The following is an 8,209-nucleotide window of genomic DNA, read 5'->3' as shown; positions in this document are numbered from 1 at the left end:
GGAGTGGAAGGAAGTGAATCCAATCCGTATATTACACACATTTATTGTCCAGTAACATAGACACATATCTGTCTGGCAGCCTCTGTGTCCAGGACAGGAAGCAGTGAGCATGGGTCTGTCAATCAGCCTGATTCAGTGCCTTCATGAGAATTGGGAGGGTGAATATTAGATACAGCAGAGTGAGAATGGAGGGAGAGTGTGTGGAATGGAGATTTGGAGCATTTGAGGGAAAGAGAGAGAGCAAACAATGTTCGATAGAAACTAGAATTGTCTGTTCTGAATTTCTATCCTGTACTGACAGTGATGACTTTTGTCAAATCTTCTTGCAGGAAGTTAGAAGAAGAGGGGCTTGAGGCCGATATCTCAAACTAAATATCACGTCAAGAACTGTCTAAGTCACACAATACTTGGGAACCGAATATCATCGGTCTTGAATCTGGAATGAGAAATGTTTGTCTATTCTGTCTGCTTCAAAAGATTTTAAACATCAGTGTGTCTGGAAAAGCCACCGAGACACACACACCCGAGTGAGAGTGTTCCAGAGCACTGACTGTGGAAAGAGCTTTAACCAGTTACACAGCCTGATAAAACATCACACCATTCACATCAGGGAGTGACTGTACACGTGTTCTGTGTGTGGACGAAGCTTCAACTGATCGTCCAACGTGGTGAGACGCAAGATCACCCGGACCATGGAGAAACCATGGAAATGTGAGGACTGTGGGAAGGGATTCAAAGGCCCATTCGGGCTGGAAAGGCATCAACGCAGTCACACTGGAGAGAAGGCGTTCACCTGCTCTGTATGTGGGAAGGGATTCACAGCCCCACATGAGCTGGAAAGGCATCAACGGAGTCACACTGGAGAGAAGCCATTCACCTGCTCCCAGTGTGGAAAAGGATTCACTGACATTGGCAACCTGCGGAGACACGAACGGGTTCACACTGGAGAGAGGCCATTCACCTGCTCTGACTGTGGGAAGGAATTCACTCGGTTATCCCACCTGCAGAGACACCATCGAGTTCACACTGGGGAGAGTCCATTCACCTGCTCTGTGTGTGGGAAGGGATTCACTCAGTTACCCAACCTGCTGGTCCATCATCGAGTTCACACTGGGGAAAGGCCATTCACCTGCACTGTGTGTGATAAGGGATTCACTCGGTTCGCCCATCTGCAGACACACCAGCGAGTTCACACTGGGGAGAGGCCATTCACCTGCACTGTGTGTGGGAAGGGATTCAGTCAATTATCCAGCCTGCTGAGCCACAATGTCACTCACACCAATGAGAGACCCTTTAAGTGCTCTGACTGTGGGAGTGGGTTTAAAAGCTCTCAGGTACTGATGATCCACCAGCGCATTCACACTGAGGAGAGACCGTTCAGCTGCTCTCACTGTACAAAGAGGTTTAGAACCACATCAAACCTGATGAAACACAAGCGAGGTCACACCTAACCATGAAGCAGAATACCTGGAGGCCTTGTTCATTGTGGCCATGGACTTTAACCAGGCCAGCTTCAAGAGTGTACTGCCAAAATTCCACCAACACATCTCCTGTCCCAACAGGGACCCCAACATCCTTGACCACTGCCACACAAACATCAAGGGCGCCTCTCGATCCATCCCCCAACCGCACTTTGGAAAATCGGACCACAAGACGGTGCTCCTTCTTCCGGCATACAAGCAGAAACATAACGGGAGAATCCAATTAAGAAGGTCGTGCAATGCTGGTCTGCGGCAACGGAAGAGCTCCTGCGTGTCTGCTTGGAGTCAGTGGACTGGTCCATATTCAAGAACTCAGCAGCCAACCTAAACAGGTATGCCAGCACCATCACAGACTTCATCAGCAAGTGGGTAGAAGATTGCGTGAAGAAGGTAGTACGTTTGTTACCCAACCAGAAACTATGGTTATTCGGGAGATTCGGAAGGCCACATCTGAGGAGTTCAAGACAGGTGACGCTGACCTATACAAGAAATCTAGGTGCGACCTCTGCAAAGCGAACAGGGACATCAAAAGACAATACCAGACTAATTCATTGCATTCTATGTTCCCTTCAGCAGGAAACCAACAAACATTTGTCAACTGACCCAGCAGCCTTGGACACACCCATACCCAGCGTCACAGCCTCCCAAGTCAGATTGGCCTTCTTGAAAGTGAACCCTCGGTAAGCGGTGGGTCCTGACAGGAGCCCTGGGCGTGCACCCAGGTCCTGCACGGACCAATTGGCGGATGTGTTTCCGGACATCCTCAATCTCTCCCTACTCCGTTCCGAGGTTCCCACCTGCTTCAAAAAGACCACCATCCATACCGGTGCCAAAGGAGAACCAGGCAATGTGCCTCAACGCCTACCATCCGGTGTCCTTGACATCGATCATTATGATGTGCGTCGAGAGTTTGGCCATGAGATACATCAACTTCAGACTCCCAGAGTGCCTTGATCCACTGTAATTCGCATACCACCGCAACCAGTCCACCGCAGACGCCATGGCCCTACCTGTCCACCGCAGATGCCACCGCCATCTCCCTGGCCCTACACTCATTCCTGGAGCATCTCGACAACAAGGACTCCTATGTCAGACTCCTATTCATTAACTACAGCTCCGCCTTCAACACCATAATCCCAGGCAAGCTCATATCAAAACTCCAAAACCTAGGACTTGGCTCCTCCCCCTGCAATGGGATCATCAACTTCCTGACCCACAGACGACAATCAATAAGGATAAACGACAATGCCTCCTCCACGGTAGTCCTCAATACCGGGGCTCCACAAGGCTGCGTACTTAGCTCCCTATATGCAAAATTTGGCTCAACCTCCACCTCTGTGTTTGCTGATGACACGACCGTAGTGGGTCGGATCTCAACCAACAATGGGTCAACGTACAGGAGGGAGATAGAGAACCTAGTGGCATGGTGTAATGACAATAATGTCAGCAAAACTAAGGAGCTGGTCATTTACTTCAGGAAGCAAAGTATCGTACACACCCCTGTCTGCATTAATGGGGCCGAGGTGGAGATGGTTGACAGCTTCAAATTCCTCGGTGTGCACATCACCAACAATCTGTCCTGGTCCACCCACGTCGATACTACGACCAAGAAAGCACAAGAGCGCCTATACTTCCTCAGGAAACTAAGGAAATTCAACATGTCCACATTGAATCTTACCTTTTATTACAGAGATACCATAGAAAGCATCCTATCTGGCTGCAGCACAGCTTGGTATGGCAACTGCTCGGCCCAAGACCGTAAGAAACTGCAGAGTCGTGAACGCAGCCCAGTCCATCACACAAACCTGCCTCCCATCCATTGACCTGTCATGGCTGATATGTTCCCAGTGCCCCATTCTATCCCTGCAGCTTAGTTCCCTCAAATGCCGATCCAATTTCTGTTTGAAATCTTCCATTGACTTCATTTCCACACAACACCTTCCCCTCACAGGTAGCGAGTTCCAGGTCATTACCATTCGCCACATCAAAATATTCCCCGCCTCTCCAACTCGATTTTCAAATTTACTGATGACACCACCATAGTGGGTCGGATCTCAAACAATGACGAGACAGAGTACAGGAATGAGATAGGGAATCTGGTGAACTGGTGTGACGACCATAATCTCTCCCTCAATGTCAACAAAACGAAGGAGATTGTCATCGACTTCAGGAAGCGTAGTGGAGAACATGCCCCTGTCTACATCAATGGGAACGAAGTAGAAAGGGTCAAGAGCTTCAAGTTTTTAGGTGTGCAGATCACCAACAACCTGTCCTGGTCCCCCCCATGCCGACACTATAGTTAAGAAAGTCCACCAACGACTCTATTTTCTCAGAAGACTAAGGAAATTTGGCATGTCAGCTATGACTCTCAACAACTTTTACAGATGCATCATAGAAAGCATTCTTTCTGATTGTATCACAACTTGGTATGGATCCTGCTCTGCCCAAGACCGCAGGAAACTACAAAAGGTTGTGAATGTAGCCCAATCCAGCACACAAAATAGCCTCCCATCCGTTGACTCTGCCTATAATTCCCGCTGTCTCGAAAGGCAGCCAGCATAATTAAGGACCCCACACACCCCGGACATATTCTCTTCCACCTTCTTCCGTCAGGAAAAAGATACAAAAGTTTGAGGTCACGTACCAACCGACTCAAGAACAGCTTCTCCCATACTGCCATCAGACTTTTGAATGGACCTAGCTCGTATTAAGTTGATCTTTTCTCTACACCCGAGCTATGACTGTAACATTATATTCTGCAATCTCTCCTTCCTTTCCCATGAACGGTATGCATTGTCTGCATAGCATGCAAGAAACAATACTTTTTACTGTATACCAATACATGTGACAATAATAAATCAAATCAAATAAACCTGTCATATTCTTGTCCACCTCTCTAAAATCTCCCCTCGACCTCCTTTGCTCCGAGGTGAACAATCCCAGGCCTGACATGAACAAACAAACAGAATATGTTAATACCTGAGATCGAACGGGAATGTTTAATTTCTGTTTGAAAGATACTGGGAATATTGTCCTGGACAATTAATGATTGGAATGTTTGCCTTGGGTGTGGGTGAATGGAATATATCAATCTGGTATCCTCCGACGTTCTAGTGAAAGTCTGGAATGTGCAGACGGGATGAAAAAGTTGATCACTATCTCTTGGAAATATTGACATGCTTTAAAAAAAAATTTAGAGGACCCAATTATTTTTTTCCACTAAAGGGGCAATTTAGCGTGGCCAATCCACCTGCCCAGCACTTCTTTTGGGTTGTGGGGGTGAGACCGACGCAGACACAGGGAGAACGTGCACACTCCTCACAGACAGTGACCTGGGGCCGGGACCGAACCCGGGTCCTCGGCGTCGTGAGGTAGCAATGCTGACCACCGTGCCACCCAGATATATTTACACCCTGGCCCATGAACTTTATTTTAAAGAAATCCACATTTGAAAGCCCAGATACTACACGAAATATCACCACCATAACAGGGCAGGTAAGACCAACAGACACTCACTTTGATCTTTTCATCAGAGCATCTGAGAGTTAAGAATATGTGACATGATTTTGGGGATACCGGTGTGGATGTGCAGATGTGATTTCTTACATGTGAAAAATAACAAGCCTAAATTCATGATGAAATGGACTGAAGACCGGGTCCCAAACACACACAGCTACTGGAGACACAGCAGGAGATGAAATGGTTAATGTGGCCAGGATATTGAGACACCATTGTGACATCATCAAGACATTGACACACTCTCCAGAGTGAAACTGACTTTAAAACAATCAGGATAGAATTAAACACACTGGACATGGTCAAAGTGGGAGTGAAATTAAAGTGATAATGGGACAATGAAGGGCTTGGGAGAAATAATACTGAGTAAGAACTATCCACAAGTTGGATAAGAGTAATTAGAGAGCTAGAGAATCTTTTACATCCATGCTTGATCTGTTCCTTGAAGCATCTGTCCTAATGTGCCAGTGACCTAGAACTCACGGTGCTCCTTCAGGAGAAGAAAAGATCGAGTAGATGTTACCCCAGGTGGAGCCAGAACAGAACGGGAAAATAACTGAATGAAATTGAGTGAGGGGTCGGAGAGAGTTTTCCTCCCCCTCAAGGTGTGGACTGTAAAAATCCTGGAGGACCCCCTACTTCAGGTTTTCTTGCTAATTAATGAACGTTAAATTAAATTCTATGACTGGCTGTGGATTTATTTTTATTTGATTGTTACACTTCTCCTGTTTTTATTCCTGTTGTGATTACGCTCTGGGTCAGGATGGTTGACAGGTGACAGGATGGGAAATTGTGGTTTGGGTCTTCACTGACCAAATGTTTTATTGATCCGAAAGGTGTAAAAGGGACCAAACTCCAGCAGAAATCGAGCAGAGCTGAGAACAGACGACTTGCTGTGTGGGAACAGGGAGATAAACAGCTCCCAGAGGACAGAGAAAACAAGAGTGCCTGGAATCCTGGACAACACCTGGGTGTCAAGGCCACCATGTTTTCACTGCTTGGCATGGGAATGCTGACTCCCTGTACCGGGGACGGAGCGTGGGGAAGACAATTGTTTGAGAGTTTGACGTGGCTTGGGCGGGTACAGATGGTTCAATGACAGGTTTTGTAATTGGTCCATGTATAAGGAATCTTTTTAAAATCCTTGTCTGTTCGATGTGTCCCTTTATTTTACTGTCTTGCTCACTGCTGCACTATTGCAGTTTCTGGGTTTGAACTACAGGCTTTGGAAACACCCCGCTGCAAGCTGTTAGTTGAACTGGCCAAAGGGATTCCCCTCTGTGCTGTGTGGTAGGGTCCCGTGATGTCATTTTGATGGACTTGACTAGCAGTCAATCAGCTCAGATTTACCCCATTCTTCATTGTGATTGGTGGAACCCTTCAGAAACCTCTGAAGGGAAGGCTAGGAGAAGAAGCAATCTCCATTTTAATTCACTTCTATTTACACCTGGAAGGCAGCACACTGCAAGTCTGGACTCTCTCTATTACCCCTCTGCCTGGAGATTTAAAATGCTTCCAGCCAGCCTGTGAAAGCGAAAGCAGATCTCTCTCAGCTGAGGGCTTGTGGCCAAATATCTTCCTCTTTCTGCACAACCTGGGAGCGGTTGGCAAGTTGTAATTTCCGTTCTGATTAAGCAACTGTGAGGCCAGAGCTCTGAGTTTTCTCTCACCTGTTGGACTCCTCCTGAGGGTTCAGGATAAAGAGAGGAGCCATTGAACATCCATTTAAAACTCTCATGTTGAGAACTTCAGTGAGGCTGGTTGTCCGTCTGGTGGTCCATCAATGACCCTGACTCTACCACTCCCTGGAGAAGAGAGATTCACAGACCCATAGACCTCAGGGGAAAGAAATATCCTCATCTGTATCTTAAATGGGAAATCCTTTTTAAATGTAGTTCTAGTCTCTGCCACAAGGGGAAACATTCTCTCCACATTCTCTCTGTCAGTTCCACTCAGGATTTCACGTGTTTCAAAAAGATCATCTCACATTTTTCTAAACTGCAATGGATACAGTCCCAACCTGACCAACCCTTCCTCAGAGGGTTACCTCCCCATTCCAGGAACCGATGGAGTCAACTTTCTCTGAACTGCTTCTAATGCATTTCATTTTGAAATAAGGAGACCCAAACTATACACAGTGCTCTAAATATGGTCTCACCAAGGCCCTGTACAACTGCAGCAAAACATCCCGACTTATATTCCAGTCCCTTTGCAACAAATGACAATATTCAATTTGCCTTCCTAATCACTTGCTGTACCTGCAAACTAATTTACTATCGTTCCTGTACCAGGACACTGTCATGTGAGGGTACCTTTAAGACATGGATGTTTAAGCAATGTACCTTTAAGAAAACAGTGATGTCAGAGTGGGTGGGGCTGAGCTTAGGTCAACCACTTTGCAGGTTTTTAGTTTCAGTTTAAAAAGCAGCGTGTGTGTGTCTGTGTGTTTCCAGAGAGCTGCAAGTTTTGAAAAGAGCTGGGTGTGTGTCTGTGTTTTGCAGTGAGCTGGATCTCTACCATGAAAGACTATCTCTGGATCATTTGGGTGATTTAAAGTAAAGCCTTTAACCTGATGTGATACTGTTTCAAGGTGTTAAGTCTCTTGGAAGTTTGAAGGAACATTTTAAGGAGTTATTTACTGTTGCAATATTTTCTGAGTTATCTTTGAAGTAAGGGGTGTTAAGAGATCCAAAGTTTATTTAAGATGTTAAGTTGAGTTCATGGAATAAACAGTGTTTTGTGTTTAAAAACCCACGTGTCCATAATTGTAATCCCACATCTAAGGAAAAAGCCGTGTGCTCGGAAAAGCAAGAAATCCATTAAAGGGAGAGGTTGGTTGAACTCCATGATACATTTTGGGGTTCTGAAAACGCCCAGATATCGCTGTACCTCATGCTTCAGCAATCTCTCCCCATTTAAATAATGTTCTGTATTATTTAACCCTTTCTGCCAAAGTGGACACATTCACATTTTCCCAAGTTATGCTCCGTCTGTCAATTTGTTCCCACTCACTTAACCTATTTCTTGTCTATTATTATTATTTGCAGACTCCTTAAGTTCACTTCACAAATTACTTTCCTACCAAGCTTTGTGCCATCATCAAATTTAGCTGCCATACATTCAATCCCATCATCCAACTCATTCATATAGTTTGTAAAATAGTTGAGGGCCCAGCACTGATCCTTGTGACATTCCACTTGTTGCATCTTACC

Source organism: Scyliorhinus torazame, chromosome 5, assembly GCF_047496885.1.
Source record: "Scyliorhinus torazame isolate Kashiwa2021f chromosome 5, sScyTor2.1, whole genome shotgun sequence".
Taxonomy (NCBI): Eukaryota; Metazoa; Chordata; class Chondrichthyes; order Carcharhiniformes; family Scyliorhinidae; genus Scyliorhinus; species Scyliorhinus torazame.
This window is presented reverse-complemented; position numbering follows the sequence as displayed.